This window comes from Helicoverpa armigera, chromosome 26 (genome assembly GCF_030705265.1).
Source record: "Helicoverpa armigera isolate CAAS_96S chromosome 26, ASM3070526v1, whole genome shotgun sequence".
In the NCBI taxonomy this organism is placed as follows: Eukaryota; Metazoa; Arthropoda; class Insecta; order Lepidoptera; family Noctuidae; genus Helicoverpa; species Helicoverpa armigera.
The window spans coordinates 3,389,705-3,409,940 of record NC_087145.1 but is presented as its reverse complement, the minus strand read 5'-3'; the positions used below and the strand labels follow the sequence as shown (position 1 = coordinate 3,409,940).

Here is a 20,236-nt window from a genome sequence, read left to right as displayed (position 1 = left end):
AGCAATATACAATAAGATAGTTTATACATTAGTATATATGAGTAATCTAAACCTTCCACGTAAGTTTTCAGTAGCAGAAATAACCTAGAAAATTCTCGTGTTTCCGCACGCGGCCGGTAGATGTCGCCACTCAAAGCTATCGACTTTTCCGAGGGAATGCAAATAAATATTCCTGTTTTAATCAAGCCGGAGTTTATTATTATGAAGAATGTTTATTAATTAAAACTATTAGCGTCGCTATAGGTGTGCCAACATATCTAATGATAGCACTTTACTGAGAAGTCATTACAATCTTAATGTATTTTCTACACTTTGCACACGTTTTAATTATGTATTTGATTTCATTCTTACATTTTAATTTATTTTATGTTATCTTACATACTATCAATTTTCCTTTTCCTAGTCTATTGGTAGAGTTGCCTCTAATATTTTTTCTTTCCCCTCTTTAAGCACACATACAATTGTTACTTTTAATTGTATTGTTACCGTATAGATATTTAAATAGTTTATACAAAATATCATCTTTTCAAAATGAGTTCAGTATAAAGTAGATTTCAAAAATGATATTTTCAGAGTGTGAATGTTTTAATTTCCTTGAAACAATCAATTAGACGTATCCATTTATCATTGCTTTCAAAATGAAATCTGAAACAGCTTATTGAAGAATAAATACAACTAATAATTATATCAAAGTGCACTATAATACCGAATAGACTAGACTAACCAAAAATCAAAATAGTAAAATCAGAAAGAAAAAAATAGTTGCTAAGCCTTTACACACACATATAAACGTTGCATACACACGTGCTTTCTCTATTTCTGCAAACAAATAATTAAACGACTAACCCTTTAATTACAATAATTTATCAACCTTTTATAAACCCCTACAAATATTACCTCCATAAAAAAATCAGCAAAAAATCCGCTTTATATCAAGAACCGTTTCCACTCACTTAATACAGCACACTGAATGCCTATACTCCGTCGCGTCAACTCGTGACGTGTGATAGATCCTTTAGTGAGTCATCCTGACCTTCTTTCCTCTTCCTTCATTGATCGGTGGCCAGTGCCAGCTCGTATCTGGGGCGAAAAACCTCTTCTGGTATTCAGAAGGGGTATTGTATTAAGTAAATTAATAGATATGCGAGTTTTGGTAAATCTTGAAATGTTCAAGGGTCATTGCTGTTTCAATTTTATATTTAATAATTTTCATGGTGGTATTTAATACAGTAACCCCCGCAGTCAGAGACATTTAATGATTAGGTACTTAAGTCACTCCTTAGTGACAGATTCTCATAGAAATTCTGCACTAAGGAACGGATTAAGTAATCATTAAATGTCTCTGAGTGTGTCCATTAGGTTCTCGCAAATGCAACATTAAATAAAGCATAATTGTTTAACAAAATGCTGTGGGGATTCAGCAATTTGAACTTTCCTTTTACTCCATTCATTTTATAAAGAATTAAGTGAATTAAATCGACTGTTTCCCGAAAGTTAGCGACACTCATTTCAAACTTTACTGTTAAATAACCATGTATTTTAAACATTAATTTACATAAACAATACCGTCTTACCACAAAAACTTTTAAACGTCAGTTTAAGCTTTGTCTAAAAAAAATTCAAATTATAACGTTGACATATGGTTCATTTTGCAGCCACAATTTTTTTAGACAAGTGTAAAACAGGTGTTTAAGTTTTTGTAGTAAGGATTTTTCTCCATCCTTATTTTAAGAAATATGTTACTTATCCAATTAACACAATAATTATGTCAAGACGAATATATTAAGATTACAATCGTAGCTAGCAACAACGTTCTCGACCCCTGACATTTTACAAACGAGGCCAGAGGTTGCAAACCTCGGTACGACTGGAGGATAACTTTTGTATGTACCCCCATGTTTTACTTAGTTTATTTCTCATATTAACTTGGTAAACCTACGGTTCATTAGGTAGGGTTTAATGTAATCTCTTTAAGGTTTGAATTTAATGTCGCATGTTATCTTGACAGCTGCGTGTAGATATTTTCACGGGTAGAAAAAGGATATTTTGATTAACTTAACTTGGATTAACCGTAATAAGATTCTTCCTTATTTATTGTATTACATATTAATTAAAGAAATTACATGTATAGCTAACTGTAAGTGTTAGGTAAGGTTCTCATATCTGCTTGTATTTAGAGTAAAACAAGCAAGATATTTACTATCCATACGGTTTTGTATCATGAAAATTTTTCCCATTTCTAAATTAAAAAGTATACAACCTCTTTTTTCTCCATAAAATCTGGTGTTATTTCTAATTTATTTTTTAGTTAACACAATAATTTTAATAATGACAAAAGCTTTTCACTCATATTTTTTCTCATTTATTCGTGACAGGCATTTCAAAATTAGAACAAAAATGGCGTCCATATAAATACGTCAAATAATCTGCAATTTGGTTAATACGCTCCTATATTTAATTATTAATGATTATTTCAACGAATATATTGTAATTTTTAAGGCTCAACCTGTTTCTGTGTGCTTAGGACTAATGTAAATTGTACACGTTAGGGATTCGCTTCATTTTGTCGATAATGCAAAACGTTTTACGTTCAACCTTTTTGTGGGCACAACACTAATTTACATTTTGATACGCCTCGGAAAAGCCTGAAAAAAGCTAATGTAACTCATGTTTGTTCTATTCTTTTAAGAAATAAAATAATATTGCGTCTTGATCAATTTCAGTACATAATACCTGAGTGAAATTATACTTGATTATATAAAAAAATACTGAAAAATCTGAAAAAATCGTTCCTTATTTACTCATTTATGCTTGCCCATAATAACACCTTTTGTAATAAACCCTTCTACTAAGTGTGTTGTATTTATATCTTTAATCTAACCATTGTATTTAACTGGTACTCAAAACCTCTGTCTAAAGAAAAATAAAACTACTAAAATGGCCCAACAAATCGATAAAAACAAACAACTAAAATAAAACAGAAGTAACCATAAACTGGCAAATAAATTCCGCTACTGAATAACAGATGTCGCTACTTGACGCATCATGGCGGCTATTTATTTAAACTAGGCCGATTAATGGTTTTATAGCGAATGCTTGTTTAGTAATTAAAATTATGGGGTATTTGTTTTTTAGAATTTGAAAGTACATTAATATTCGGTGTCGGATTTATGGAAAATAAATGTTAATAACGTAAAGCAGTCAGGTTAGGAGAAAGAAATTACAGATATATTCGGATTTTGTTTACATATTGAACTGCGTTGTAGATCTACGGTGGCGTGTGTGGTATTATCATACGAGTATAATCTCCTTAATATTAACTATAGAGCTAAAGCTTGTTTTTTGTTTGAACTCCCTAATCACTAGAACTACTGGACTGATTCGAAAAAATATAGAGAGATACTCCATTTTTGGAGAAAGACTTGTCCGGTTGCGTAATGTAGGTAATTCCGCTGACGGAAACTAGCAAACGTTAAAAATATCTATTACGTACTATAAAATAATGTTGCATTTCTGAAGTGCTTATCACAGCTTTTTAACTTAAAACTAAAGCCCTAACGTGCTTGCCTAACGTAACTTTAATATTGGAGTAAGATGGATGGCATTTATTTTAAAGTTCGTTCAATTCCGAAGAGTCTCGATACTTCATTCTACGGTGAATGATGAGATTTGATTCTTGAACGAAAAGAGGTAGAACGTTAACCTCTCGCAATTTAAAACAGGATAAAAAACTAGGTATGTTTTAGATAGAGTTTTAGATATGAGTTTTATTTATAAGATAACTTCAGCCTTTTTTGCCGTCCTATCGCATAGGCCTCCTCTCCTACAGAGAAGGACCTTAAAGTCTTTATCTTAGGACTTATCTACTGTCATTATTGGATCATACACCATGATAATATATGAACTAGTAGTCCTTGAGGACCATATGACCATAAAAAGACTTAATGACCATAAAAAGTGAGTGCATTCAGGAACGAAGAAGCTTATTGGTGATGAGTGGTGATGACGTTTGACGATGACGATCAGTACCATAAAACTAAACTAACGTGCGCAGAAGTGGTTTGTTCATATTTTTAGGCGATTTCAATAGTCGCCAATTAACTTCAGAGATGCAAAGCTTCTCTTCCACAAAAATTATCTGTACCCTACTACAAAGACATTAAATGGCTTCAAAGAAACTTCGTTAAGTCTGTTAGCTTCAAAAAAGCTTAACACCAGTAGTCACAAACCCAACTTTCCTCTAAGTGCGAATATTCCACGAACCCCATACATACACACATACAAATATAAAACATACGAGATAAGTGTAGCTACTTTAGATAACCTGGTTAGCCACTGTCGCGTCACTGTTGCTCCGATATCCTTTGTTTTCGTTTTGTTATTGCCACTTCTATGTGCTAGAGTAGCTAATGTTATGTGTTTTGTGTACACGCCTTTTTTTTGTTTGGAAAAATTGGGGATTTACAAACTGTAAGGTTCGATCCAATTGTCAAAAGTTAATAATAACTTTGTGAGAGCTTTCACTTACACGACTTTTCAAAATGATTGGATAATTTACAATTTGTAGAAATAAAGAAAATGTACTCACCTAATCAGAGTTCCTAAGCCTTAAAAACACACTCCATATTAACATTCACCAAAAATATGTCTAAAGTCAAAGCTGAAAAACAAGAATACAACAAAAAAACAGTAGGTAGGTAAGTATCCAAAACGGTTCATCCGTTTAGGAGCTAGGTACGATGCCACAGACACACAACACTAGTAACTTATATAACCCTACTTTTTTATACATCACCCTAAATCAGTTTCCAAAATTACCTACTCAATTAACCTATTTATCAATATCCTTATCTAGTCAAATGTCAAACAGCGACCTTCCTTAGGTAGGAGATAGGACACGTCCAAGCACATAATACCTCTTTATACCAACCCATAATAAACCCTATGTATGAGATATCAAGGTATATTTTGCTTTGGCAAGTGCATTCCAAGTTATGGTGAGCGCCCATACAATGCATGTCAGATGGTTTATCAATGACAATCTGTTTCCTAAGATAGGGGTTGTAATAATGTGGGTAGTTTTGGGTCAATATTTTAATAGTTTTAGAATTGAGGCTAAAATATTTGCCGATTTTTACGCCCCGACGTAAAAAGAGGGATGCTAAAATGTTATGTATGTCTGTTTCACCGTAGCCCTTGAACAGATAAACCGATTTTAATGCGATCGTTTTAAGATGAAATCTGCTTTTCCAGCGGTAGTATTTCGACATGTTTCACCAAAATCGGCCCATCCATTTTAAAGTACCTAATTAGGTATTTTATCATGAGAGCAAATAGGATCTCAGACACAAAATACACAGCAGAAAATGTCGTGTTTAGATAGCGATTCATAGTTTTAAAAAAATAGAGAAATCTTAAGAAACTCAAAAAAAAATGCCATTTACCTACCTACTTAGTCAAGATATTACAACTCGTTAAACATTCACGTCACTATACTGAAAAGCCTGTACCTAACTGACATGAAAAGTTCGCAACGACCGCAGTTTTTTTCTTTTGTAAAACAATATTTGTTTAGTATCATTAACCATCAAAATACGCCACTTAATTTATACATTCCATTAATAATATTACTCCCAAAGGGGATGGCAACTAAAAATAATAGTAATTATATCTTTGGAAACCGCCCCGCTATGAAAATGTTACTTCCTCAGGGCATAATTGTAATATTTGAGTTATTGTTCAAATGCGTGACATTCGTCAATTACGAATTAATCATTTTGTAAGTATAATTGTTTGTAAAACTTATGAATAACTTATATCGGTCAAAATACTGTAATATATCGGGGTCATTATTGTTTTAATAAGCAGGTTTTACCAAAAAGTTTTGACATACACTGGCTACTTTCTCACACAAACAAATAAATAAAAAGATTTAGTCTCTGTTTGTACCTAATATTAATAGATAAGTGCATTCCAGATGCACAGCGAAGGTATTTAAATATCCTATACACGGTACTACATAAATATACGAAAACTACAAATCTTTAATTTCTGGATGGCGAATTAAGCTTTTGCAAAGCTTCTGTCATTTCTGTTTCTCTATATTACATGAGAAAGCTTGATTAGGTTTAACTTAAACCCCAAACAAGGTATTGTTTTGAAAGCTTGGTTAATTTAGGGAACTTTTTTAGCCGGTCCGAAACGTGCGTGATATTTGAGAATTTGTTTCTGATAAAGAGTATTTTGTTTTAGAACGATAACATTTTTTTACTTTACATTGTACTGTAAAATTAAATAGCATAGGTACGTCATGTATGTTACCATTGTTGAAAGAAAATAACAGAGAAGAGCTTTTGTTAGGCAGCATAGTTTATACAGGTTATTAACCGACATGCGTTAATAATTGTAGTAATAAAAGTGCGTCAACTTTTCCATTTTCCATGTCACGAAATATTTTACATGTTGTAAGTATCTACATAATTGGATGTGATTCATAATTTTTATCACATGGTTTTACAAAACGACTGGTAAAAAATATAACTGCTTTTACATTTTGACAGTAGAGCAATATAAAATGCTTTATTAATTCAACAGCAAAAACGCAATGATCTGAGTATATTATTCTACTGTCAGAAAACGTCAAATATTATGACAGTGATTCTGATTGGTTGATTGGTATAGAAACAGGCAATCAATCAATTGAATCATTGCATTCAGCTGTTCCCAAAATACATTTTAACAGCGTTTTTACACTAGTGGATTTTCCGAGCTGTTTTTATACGCGCGAAACGAAACCTGCACGGTTTCATCATTTTAACCGGTGGTTGTCAATTGTTTGCTGCGACACTGCCCGTACGATCCCCTGAGATAAACCGATCGGAAAATCCACCAGTGTGAATGCTGTAAAAGGAATTTTATTTATGTGATGGGAACAAACAGAGTTGAAGCTCAATAATTAATAGTGTCTAATAAATATTTTTTATTTACAGGTAAGTTTCGTGGCAACATTCACCTCAATGTAAATGCAGGTAACAATGTGGGGTGATTCTAGTTTTTAACCGACTTCCCAAAAAGGAGGAGGTTATCAATTCGGCCGGTATGTTTTTTTTTTTTTTCTATGTATGTACATCGATTACTCCGAGGTTTATAGACCGATTTACGTGATTCTTTTTTTGTTCGACTCGGAATAGCTGCCAGTTGGTCCCATAGTCATCAGGTCAGGATCTGATGATGGAAACCCTGAGAAATCGAGGGCAACCTTCGAAAGTTGTAGGCATACATAGGGTAAAAACTTGACACTCAGGTGTACGCCTAAAAGCACTATTCAACAGTGAAGATTTGGAGCTGATCTGATGATGGAAACCAGAGAGGGTCGAGGGAACTCGACAACTGAATATGTAAACTACCTCGTGTTTGGGCTTAAATTATTTGTATTGACAATACCTTTGCAACAGTGAAAGTTTGGAGCTGACCTGATGATGGAGACCAGAGAAAGTCGAGGGAACTCGACAACTGAATATGTAAACTACCTCATGTTTGGGCTTAAATAATTTGTATTGACAAGACCTTTGCAACAGTGAAGGTTTGGAGCTGACCTGATGATGGAGACCAGAGAAAGTCGAGGGAACTCGACAACTGAATATGTAAAATACCTCGTATTTGGACTTATATTCTTTGTATTGATGAGAACTTCCCACTTGTATGGATAGTGACAACTATTCGTATCACTGAAAAGCTTTAAATAAAAAACTTTTTTACAAAAAAATTAAACCGACTTCCCAAAACACTAAAAAGCAAAAAAATAACTATTTTTAGGTGCATCGGCCTAGAAGTCGGTGGCAAAATTAACTTAGTAACATCCATTAGACACCGACTTCTAGGCCGATGCACCTAAAAATAGTTATTTTTTTGCTTTTTAGTGTTTTTATTTTATTTATTAAGTTCATGAATCATGCTTACCATATTAAGGTGCCCATAGAAAACGGTAAGTATTGGCAGAATTGAAAATATTAAAGAATATATCGTCATTGGACTTCCCTGACTATATAAATATTACAAGTGTTTATTTTTAATATCTTTGTTATTTCATGTAATACAATACTTATTTCATGAAATACTAATTTACCTACCCATAGGTACGTACTAAAAGTTTTTATTAACCCAAATAATACACCTTTATACATGTTATTGACTTTTTATTGTTAATTGTAAAAGTATTTTCAAAAAAATCATAACCATTCTTTGCAATCGAGTGTAACCAGAGGTATTTTCAAAAAGCATTTCACACCTGCATTCCTACACAAATGAACTTTAAAACAAGCAGCAGCACAAAATTCATATCTTCGTGAACATCTAAATATTTAGCCGACCTAATTATTGAAGTCGCCCAAATATTCTAGCGTATGAACAAACCGATTGTCTGATCTATTCATAAGTCGTAATGAGAATCGCATTGTGACCACACTAACCTACATTTCTGTTTAGATTTTCACGAAATTATCTTTTATTTGTATCTTTGCTATCTACATACTACATATACCTACATATGTAACAGTAGTTAATATGAATGTCCTTTCAAAAAGGTACATACACCTTGATCTTAAGAGGGTAATTCAAAAACTCACTTTTTTCAGAAGTTTTTTTTTAAGTATTTTCTATTAGATTTTTTTTTAAATCTGTTTTGTTACACGATGAGTATTCGTTGAAAAATGGTATGTATACCTCAAAAAAATAGTTTTTGAGTTTAGCCCCTTTTAGATCTATGTGTGCGAAAAACTGTTGTATAAAAACTGAACATCCAATAAATTGAAAACCATATCAACCAACCTATTAAATGAATTCAACAATAATGTACTCGTTCAAAATCAGCTGTGGTGAGCGGAATGATCAATTCTGCATGTCATGACGACCCGATATCCGGGTAGGTGTTGTTAATTCAATAATTTATAAAAATACGGTGTTGTTAATTCAATCTACACTAATATTATAAAGAGGAAAACTTTGTTTGTTTGGTTGTAATGGATAAACTCAAAAACTACTGGACCGATTTTAAATATTCTTTCACCATTAGAAAGCTATATTATCTGCGAGTAACACAGGCTATATTTTTATCCCGGTGCGAGCAGTAGCTCCCACGAAACGCGGGTGAAACCGCGGGAAAACGGCTAGTAATTTATAAAAACAGGATGTTGTTAATTCAGTATTGATGGATGGATCAGAGTGCTGGCCCACAAAAGCGACGAATGAAAGACAATTGCATGCGGCAGAGATGAGAATGTTAAGAGGTATGTGTGGAGTTACGCGAATGGATAGAGTGAGGAATGAGTATATAAGAGGAAGTTTGAAAGTAGCGCCGGTATCAGAAAAACTGCGTGGAAACCGGCTGTCGTGGTATGGGCATGTGATGCGGAGGAATGAGAGTCATGTTGTGAGGAAGGTAATGAGTATGAACGTGGACGGATATAGTGGAAGAGGAAGACCAAAGAAACGATGGATGGATTGTGTGAAAGTAGATATGGTAAGAAAGAATGTTACTTGTGAGATGACGGCAGATAGAAGCGTATGGAAGAAGAAAACATGCTGCGCCGACCCCAAATAAAATTGGGATAAGGGCAGGAGGATGATGATGATGATGTTGTTAATTCAGTAATGTATAAAAAGGGTGTTGTTATTTCAATAATTTATAAAAATAGGGTGTTGTTAATTCAATAATTTATAAAAATAGTTGATAAAATTCTCTTGTATAAGCAATTAAAGCACATGGTTAGTGTCGCCCAGTCTATTTCTGGGCGCGGTGCTGGACGGACGCCAACGGACAGACACATTAGATGCTTGCGTCGTCAAGGAACCAAGTCAGCTATTGGGAATAATATATACGCCCTTTTCTGTCCCAGTTTTGAGTAACAGCCTTTTCTTGATAAAAGAAGATGCGAGCTTGCTTGAAAGGTTCTTGAAGCGCATGTGTTTATTTGGGTTTCTAAGTGATTTTGGTTTTTATGTTGTGTTCTTCTTCTTCTATTTAGGCAAGTTTTTCAAATGTATATATATATGACTTCTCCTGTTTTGAAAATGGGCTCTGGGACTACGGTCTTGAAATTGTAACAGTTTGTAACTTTATTGATGTTGGTATATAATGTTGCAAGTTGTAAAGGATATTTATAAATGTAAGAGGTCACTGACCTGGTATACACAGTACGATACCAATCTAGACAAATACAGGATCGCTATCAACTAAGTAATACGTATGTGCATGTATGTGTACCTATATTTAGTAGTCAGCTGTTTTTACAACCTGCATTTTTACTAGGGTACATATTTAGATTCGTGAACTTAGGGAACTACTTATGTACCATTCTACCGAGATTTACAAATCCGCGCTTCCCAAAAGTTGTAATCTATATACCCAAGGCCAGACTAATGTAACTTGATCATAGATACCTGTGATGCAAAAGAAAGAAATAACAGCATACCTTACACATACTGGTAAGTACATGCCTGATGCCACTCTCACGTACGCCAAATAATCAACACCATTAAAAATAATCTAATCAAAATTCCTGAAATAGACTACCAAATGCTTCACAATACATCTCACGTAGTGAAAGCACTTAAAATATTTCTATTTCCATCAGAATAAGGTCGTAAATAGCTTAATAATTTACCAAAAATCTCTGACATGGTTGTTCAAAATCTGCCAATTCTGTCATGTGACCAAAACTTTCTGACGATATGGTTACCACGCGTTTTTTCTTTTTCGGCTTGTTCCCACCTGCACCACAAATTCCTTTCCAACGGATCCAAGGAGAAGAAAACAATTCTTTAAAAATAATAGAATCCTTGCCCCTCAGCTTCAAAAGATTTTAAGTACAGAGTAGTAATTTTGATATTTTGCTGACGACACACACAATTTTTTGGAGCCATGTGGAAGAAATTTGAAGGTATATTTTAATTTATGTATTTTTCTCTACAAAATGACCCAAGTGGAAGAAATATGGGGCCCAGTAAGGCCAAGGTCTGCCGGGGCTGCGGGTTGTTCGAAATAGTTACCGCGGCCCTGGTACATAAAATGTCTACGACCTAACACGACGGTTTTTAGTCAGTAAGAGTCTGATACTCCCTCACCGCTGCTAACCCACAGCAGGAGGAGTCATTTGATATTTTTGAGGTCTTTAAAAAAGAGTGGAAGAAAATGTCTGAAAACTTTGAATGGGTTGGGAGTAAATGGGAACAAGCCGTTTTTTCGTCAACCTATGATGCGAACATCGTCACACAAAGACTAGCCAACAAGCTTTATCATAATTATTCTGATACTCTTGTAATTATGGCTTCTATATGTCCGGGAATATTTGCCAAATATAATGCGACCGTCACGTGTCAAAAGGGCGTATCTGTGTTTCGTAATTAATTTACATATGCCTTTTTTCTTTTGACACGTATGTGTGGCTGTGTTTGGATATGTCGGGTGTTTTCGTGTGGACGTAAATCTATTTATATTTGTTTTTATTTACAAAACAAATTGTATGTAGAATATATAGATACGAGGAATCTTTGTATATATATACCTATATTCTGATGCAGTACCTACTGATGGTATCGCGTAGGTATGTTGTTGTTTCTATACTTAGTTTATATACAATCATGTGATCTGAAGCCTCAGATTTAATAAGATTAAATAATAAGCTATTAATACCTTTAATTGCTATCTATTGATTGTTTTAAAATGAGTGGGCAATTGACAACAATCCATATATTTATACTTTTGTGAGTACCTGACTGACTCGAAACAAACTGACACATAAATAAACAAGATGAAGTTTCCCTTCTTTAAAACTCATTTTTTATATAAATACTTCTCACGATTATTAAACATTTATAAGATTAAAGAAAGATGAAAAAACACTAGTAAAAAACAATCTTATTCGATTTTTGAAATTGTTTAAAAACCGTTTAAGATATCAATTCTAAATATTGAATGATAGGCTTCCCGAATATGAATAAAAAAATCGATAACACAAAAGTTTGTAACTCAAGGATGTCAGTTTATAGAAGTTATCATGAAAGAAAAGAAAATCTATTACTTTATTTTACAAACGTAAATGTAGTAACATTTCAATTTAAGCCTTACAATTCAGCAATTAGACTTAAAATTGCCTAACAGTTTCATGTAAAATTTCTCCCCAAGGTTTAAATGAAAATCTACCACAATGGTAAGAAGGAATAAATAAATATGACCGTCGGACACAATATACGGACCAGTCTAGTTTATTTCGGTAACAAAAGTAGTCTGGACAATCTCGAAATGTTTTATTAACACTGGACTGTAAACTATTTTATTTTTAAACGTCGTCTTGTGTTTCTGAGGTTTTGGTAGATGGAAATTTCTGCAGTTTATGAATGTTTAATTCTTGGTTCTTTTCGTTATGAAGATAGATGTGATTAACGCTTACCAAAATGAGTATTCGGTCGGCCTCTTTCTCAGTGCTGGCTTTTACAAAGAGCTCGCGCACATTTTAGGGTACCTTTTTACATTTTGAGACAAAATTGAAAAATATACATTCTAAATGTAAAAAAAAAAAAACTGTTAAATCAAATTTATATTCCCACAAAGTTTTCACCAAACTTCTTGAAAACCAAAATCATCTTAGTTTTAATCCAACCCAGAATTTCAAATGAGGTTCCCAGTTCCCACTAACCCAATTAGTAGCGAAATTAGCTATTATTAATTCTTCGCTGGCCCATCAGATGTCGAGTTTTAGTCGTCACTAAGATATAATACGTTTAGACATAAATCCCTCTGGTCATCAATTATGGAAGAGAAGGAACCCTGAATGGTTTATCATGGGCCTAAACGAACGATTAACTTGGAAGATGGTGGTAGGTAGACTGTTTTATGTACTTTATATTTTATAAATAATATGTATTATGGTAATAGGTGTGATCCTGGTTATTTGGGGGGAGGGGAGTATTTAGTATCATTAAAAAAAGGTACCATTTGCAATAAATTAATTAATCACCTTCATAACAACAGCATGCAATCTAAATCAATCCAATTTAAGAAATTTATTGGTCTAGTGATGAAAAATTCGGTCCGTTCAAAATACCTACATGAAAAGTTAACGCAGGCAAAAATTAAGATTCAAGTTTGAATTCATCAAGGTTGTAAAACAATTTGGAGAATGACATGAAATTATAAAAATCTCGTGTCAAACTGCAAACTACTATAACAATGCAGAATATTAATAAAAATTAAAAATTGCCGAGCTAACTAAAATTTGTGTTATGTGGCCCAGTTTTGCAGTGACAACAGCAAACTTTATTGCCAAAAAATATAATGTGCTATAAAGTAATAATAAATTTATATCGTCATATGCAGATGGCGAGCCAAAAATGACGTAAGAATTTGCGTCATTCGAATCGTCATCCTCAAACGATGGTAATCATTGTAGTGATGACGAAATGGCTATTTACTGACTTTTCTTTAAATAATGATGCGTGTCAATGTGGTCAGATGTTTGGTTATTAAAAGACTTGGTAGCTATCTCTTGTAGTGGCTAAAAATGAGATGGCATGTTATTTCGATGTCGGTCTTATTTTTGATGTTATTAAAAATCTCGTACCTTTTTTGTGGGAAATCAGCAAACGACCCCTCCCGCTGTGGGTACAGTGTGAGAGTGTCAGACTCTTACTGACTAAAAATCACCATGTTCCTTCGTAAGCCCTTTATGTACCTACTAAGGCCCCGGAAACCCTTTTAATCAATGAAATAAATAGAATGATTCTTTGTAGCTATCTGATAACTAGGCAGTACCTATATTGAGTCATGTAAGCTATCATCATAGCTAATATGCAAAAGTTGACAAACTCGATAAAATATACCTTTATTATCGCCTGTTATGTAATTTAAAATAAGCCAATACAATTAAAATTAATTGACACGAAATAAAAACAAAACCATATTCTCGCCATTTTCCGAAATGCAAACCGGAACACGACGTGTTAAGGTTTCGCCCGCCACTTCCGTCCGCCATGTTGCCTGTATTATGTCACTTTGACAGCTGACGGCCACCAGGCAATAAGCCTTTAAATATACTGCCTCTGTAATCCATAAATACTCCATGGTTTTTTTTGGTGTGTAAATTTCGCAAAATGTGGTTAATATTTATGTATGGTGAAGTAAGACAAGGTTGTCAGGAATTATAAGGGATTATTAGGAGGGTTACTTTTTGAGGAAGATAAAAATACCTCACTGACAATGTTACAGAAGAAAGTTACTTAGCAAATGCGAAGTTCACCGACACGCTCCGGAGTAACGTTTGGCGTACCTACAATAGTACTTTACAGTTTACAGATACGTAGGTACTATCATTTTTCAGCATGGCAACGCTCGACTTAGCACCTAAAACCGCGCGACATTTTTTTGCCGCTAGGAATGAATAGCGCGTATGAAAATCGAGAGTATAGGCACGCACGACAAAAAACGCTGTTAATCTTATTGACAAAAAACCTAAGCAACACCTTGTTACCAAAGATACCTTAACCTAATTTGATTGAGTCGCCACAGGAGCATTTCTAACGAAACTCAATTACAGAGAAATACACTTGTGTCTTACCTCAAGCTCACCGAGTGTCAACTAGAGATGAGCCAACGTCCGTAAATATCCGAATATCCGCAGGCTAGCCGACCTAAATAAACTCATTTCGCTTTTAGGTATATAGCTCCGAGAAATATGATTTTATGTGAATGAACCTGGCGGATTTAATTATTATAGAGGTAGTTATGTCGTTGTGAATGAAATGAAACCTCGTTTTAGTCCGAATTACAGAACCTACTAGTTTAAAAATAATGCAAAGGTTCAGGAAATGTAAAGGTAAAGGGTCGCTTATACCTGTAGGTACATATGTGTATGTTCACTCGTCTCTGTCGAGACCCTTCTCAAGAACACGAAAATCCAAAGAGTTCTGTCGTTATTTACAAATGTATACTGAAAAATTGACTAAAACTGAACGCGCTAATGATTTATTAACATGTAAAGTTATTATTTAAAATATTATTTTTACACGTAGTAGACATGTTGTAATTAATTAATTAATAGTAACTTACAGTTCAACAAAAACACCAAAATTAATATGTAATCCATTACAATTTCGTAGAAACGTTTTAATAGCGTGCAGTCAGCAGTTTTAAACCATTCAACCTCATAAATTAAGTATCTCTCTTATTGTTTGAAAATTAAATTCCTAAATTATTCAATTAATTGACTATTTAAAGAATGTATATGCATAGCATTCCCGCAATCGGTTCATTAGATTTAGATCCTGCAACTTAAAAAATTTACTTACAAAACTTTTTATATTAACTTTTTTTACTAGCAAAGTTATGCATATGCTACGCATTTAACAAGTCATATAAGTTATTTTTGGATATCCAAAAATACATTATTTTTACCTTAAATGTTATGCAAAAAATCATTTAGATATCGTAACCATTTTTTTAAATATAATTATAAAAGCTAGTGATGTCCCTTATATCGGCAGTTGTGTATAAATATCCGCGCACATAGAAGTGCAGTCACTCGCAGCGCGGCTCGCTGACACACACTGTCACTCATGCGATACAGACACGCTAACTACTTAAATAACATTAGCACTGCTTGTTTCCATTCCAAGATTAAAAACTATTTTAATAGCCATGCATTTTTTAGGTTCTTGCAAAGTCAAAAAAGATGTTATGTTGGCATAAATCAAAAAAAATCATTTTTCATTAAGATAACTAAGTTAATTGATTCGATGCTTCATACCTACTCAGGATTTGTGTAAACTGTTTATATTATTTTTCTATGCGTTTTGAAACTTAAACATCCATTAAAAAAATACTTTCTACCTTTCATTTTTACCCTAAGTACTGTAGCATTGGACAATGCCTACAATTTTCGGTATGTTGAACATAAAAAAATAGATTACCCAAAAAGTGGAAGCAACAAAGGTATAAATATCCGCATATCGGTCACGTCCCTACAGACTCAACCCATTTCGCCAGTTACCAGTTAATTCCCAACTATCTTTACGTCATAAAGCATCTGTCAAAAGTTTACAACAAAAATGACGTACGGGAATGTCGTGTCGTGTGACATTGGAATCGCACAGCCGCAATGAATACATGACGCGCCCCCAGGAAGACGGCAATTGGCGGATTAACGCGTTCCCATTTCCTTGCCGTACACGATATTGTGTGGCCACTTATAGTCTACGGTATATGAATTAACGTAGTGTTGCATTTGTTTAATTAAATATTTTTTGCTTAGTATTTTATGGCTTATAATTATGTTATAACGTGAGGAGGTTGCATAAGTTTATTCAATGAAAAAATGGACATGTATTTTTTTTTTGCTGTGGCAACCGCGTCGGCGTAGTGGGAGCGTACTAGAACACTACCTCTAAAAACAGTTTATACTTTTAATGCTATGTTCCACTATTTTAATAAAATAAGTAATTAATAAATCATACAGGTTCACATTGGGTAAACCTCGGAAAACATAATTAATTCAGAATTGGTTAAACAAACCACGTATAAATAATAAATCGTTGCACCCGCCAATCAAAAATTGCATCACCAGTTAAAAGCTTTTCTACGTAAACTATGTCTGTATCACACCCGTGTTAGTTGTTAGTCATTAAGTAGATATCTATATCTATACTAATATTATAAAGGTGAAGAGCTTGTTCGTTTGTTCGTGAACGAAATAATTTTACTAACTACATAAATACTAAACTGATTTGAAAAATTCTTTCATCGTTGAAAAGCTTAACTCTTCCCGAGTAACATAAATTATATTTTATCCGGGTGCCGGCAGTAGTTCCTACGGGAGGCGAGTGAAATCGCAGGAGAATAGCTAGTCACTAATAAACAAATTTAAAAATGCGACTGGATTTACGTAGAATCACTACGTAACGTACTGTGTTGATATAAAACAGTCCATGTGTCAACCGAGGGCATCACCTATAACGAAAGTGGTTCATCCGTTTTTGCTTGAAAGAATAACAAACATACATCCATACACTCTCACAAACTTTCAAATTTATAATATTAAGTAGGATGGATATAAATAATTATAATATTTTTGAACAACCTGAGGTTTTCATTTAACATAAAATAAAGTACAGAAAATTAAATATGCAAATGTTTACGGGTACCCGCAACTTAAATGACACTTGTCCGTGACTGTACCTCGAATAAAGCCGGTCACACAATGGAACTGTCAAGTGGCGAAACACTTTTCATCGCGATTGTACCAAAGAAATGAGGAACAGATTTTAAAATCAATGCGAACTTTCTATTTTATATTATTCTTTTTGTTTTTTATTTCTGGCATGGTGAAGTAGGTGGTGGGTGCTAAAAAAATCGCTATAGTGTGGTTCTACTAAAAAGTACATTGATTAAAGTTCCCAAAAAAAAGTGTTCAGTAATAGTCTGATGATGAATATTAAATTATATCCAAGTTATCGTTACGAGCAAGAGACTTTTTAAGGTAAAAATACAGGTAGAACTCAAAGAAATAAAGCCGAGAACCAAAAAAATTACAAGAAAGAAAAAATACTTGGACGAAATCTTGCCTCTTTTTATAAAGCCAAGACAAGATGATCTTAGCAAATATGGCCACTGCATTACTTGAAATGAAACCAAAAACATCTCAGGAATTCACAGTGAACCAAATATCTAGCTAACCCTTTCTCAAGGAAAAGTGCAGATAACAGTATTTTAACATAATGCATGAAAGTGACATTTTTGGGTTACTTTCTTACATTTTCTCCCGAAGGAAGAGGTACATACTGCAGACTTTCAGTCGGCCGATACTTTTGGTTGGGGTTAGAAATCAGTATGAAGATGAGTGGTAGTATAATATAGTACGCAATTATCAAAGATCAGGTATTTATCCGGTATCAGACCGACTGAAAACATTTTTTTTTCTTAGCCCGTACTGTCTCACTGCTGGGCAAAGGCCTCCCCATTTTGCCTCCACACCTCTCGATCTTACACCAATCAGGGTTGTAGGAATCCAGATTATCCCTAAAAAAATTGACAACGGGTCAACTTTCGGCCGACTGTTTTGTCTGCAGTGTGAGTACACTAAAAGCGATATTTTTGTGATATTTTCCTACATTTTCTCCCCAAGCAAGGAATACGTCACGTTTTCCGCTAAATAGGTCAACACTCGTGAAAGAAGTATTAAGCAGTTTTGCCGACTTGATATATTGCAGTTTGAATTGTAAAAGGTTGTTAAAAGATACTTTTAATATATTATGAAAGAATCTGATCTACCTATGTGCGAAAGATTATTTATTTACATGGGTACATTGGTACATACTCGAAAATCACTTTGTATATTATGCTTTTCCTGAGAGCACTGTTAATTCTAAAGATTTGTATTCATATGTTTTTCATGAGATAAGTGGTTCACTTTTATCCCGATGCACGAAGCGATTTCCTTGGGAGGTGTTACGGCTAGTTACTAATAAAAGCTCATAGTTTACCGGACAAAGACCTAAAAATGTACCTACTATCTTTTAAAAGGAGCTGAAAACTGAAGGTCGCGATGTAAAGGAAAAAATATATGTTCTAGATATGCTTATTTTCGGGCGATTTTACCATTAATATGTAAAATTAATCATTGAATGATGAACACACAGATTTAAACTTTGTTATCTGATCTCACAATTAGCGAAGATAAATTAGTTCTATGTATAAACTTAACTATAATAGTAATTACTCACAACAATACCGACCTACATAATTGCTCGTGTATGGGAGATATTAACGTCTCTAAAGACTAAACTAGTTTATCTATCTTCTAGCTAGAAATATTGTTTTCTCATCTCATAAGATATGCAAGCAAGAAGGAACGCACTACATTTTAATATCATTTCCTATTCGAGTTCATTTCTCATATTTAAAACAATTTAATAGAATTTCAATTAAAAACGCACACACTCATACATTACAAGGCTCTAGTTTCTGACGTCATTATGCCTTGCAATACTTTAGAATCATATGACGTCATAACTAGAGAGAAACATCTCTGACTTACGAGTATATATCAGACAAACATTATTGGCAAAAACACTCGGTGCCTCTCAGCGTTACCCCAAGGCATTAAGAGGCGGCATTGAGGCGACGGCTCGGCCTTGACCCGCCCCACCTCACCCCACCCCGCCCCACCCACAACCCCGAGCTTAAGCAATGACCTAAGATTTCCATAACGAGAAATCTCGAAATCCTTTAGCAAAATTCATATGATATTCAGTGTTATAAGTTGGAGATAAGCTTGTCAAAATTGGTTGGGTTTTTGGGGTGTCAAAACTATTGTGGATAGACTTTTGAAGTTGAACAATAGTTAAAAGTATAAATTCAGACAACCAAAGATGTCGTGGATACATACAAGTTTTATGTCCGAATCGAAAAAAAACAAAGCACAATGTAATTTACCCTCTATTTATTCACAAATGGAGCATTTAAAACAATACGCCCCAGTCATCAAAATACGCTGTCTATTAATACCATACCTATCATCTTGTTTTTATATTTGGATCGTTGAAAATCAAAAAGGGAGGCATAATATAATTTTGTGCATGAGTAATCATATTTGAAAACCCTTTTACTTTCGCGTTGCTCATGGCGTCGAAAGTTTAATCGATTCGCATATATACCGTTGATTCATTCCAATTTATCTTAGTAACTGTACAAATTGAAGGGATTTTTAAGCTTTTTAGTTTAGCATGGACTTTTTGTATTGAATATTAAACGTGATTTGTTGGCAATTATTTGGTTATTCATGTACAAAGTATTAATATAATAAATCATGAGAGTGCATGCTGAAATTAATAGATTTCACCGTGTGCACATCAAAATTGTATAAAAGTACGAAATAGGCAAGTGATTTTCTGTCCGCAATTCTTATCGTAAAATTATAATTTAGTTAAAACTGGCTTAATCAATCCGGTAGATAGTTTAGGGAGAAACTGTAAAAAATATCTGTACAAACTTTTGCGTTTATAATATTAGTCAATATATGAGTATTATTCGTAGGAAGTAATGTATTGATCGATTTCTAAAAAAAAGTTTAATTGAAGCTATGGCTTGATTACATAAAATTAAAATTGTATAAAAGTTCGAAATAGGCAAGTGATTTTCTGTCGGCAATTCTTATCGTAAAATTATAATTTAGTTAACTGGCTTAATCCA

At 33.7% G+C, this 20,236-nt stretch overlaps 1 protein-coding gene across 2 annotated transcripts in view; it reads left to right on the top strand.

Moving 5' to 3' along the window:
- Pmca (plasma membrane calcium ATPase) overlaps positions 1-20,236 on the top strand; it is a 152,784-nt gene that overhangs the window by 987 nt on the left and 131,561 nt on the right. The window lies entirely within an intron of this gene.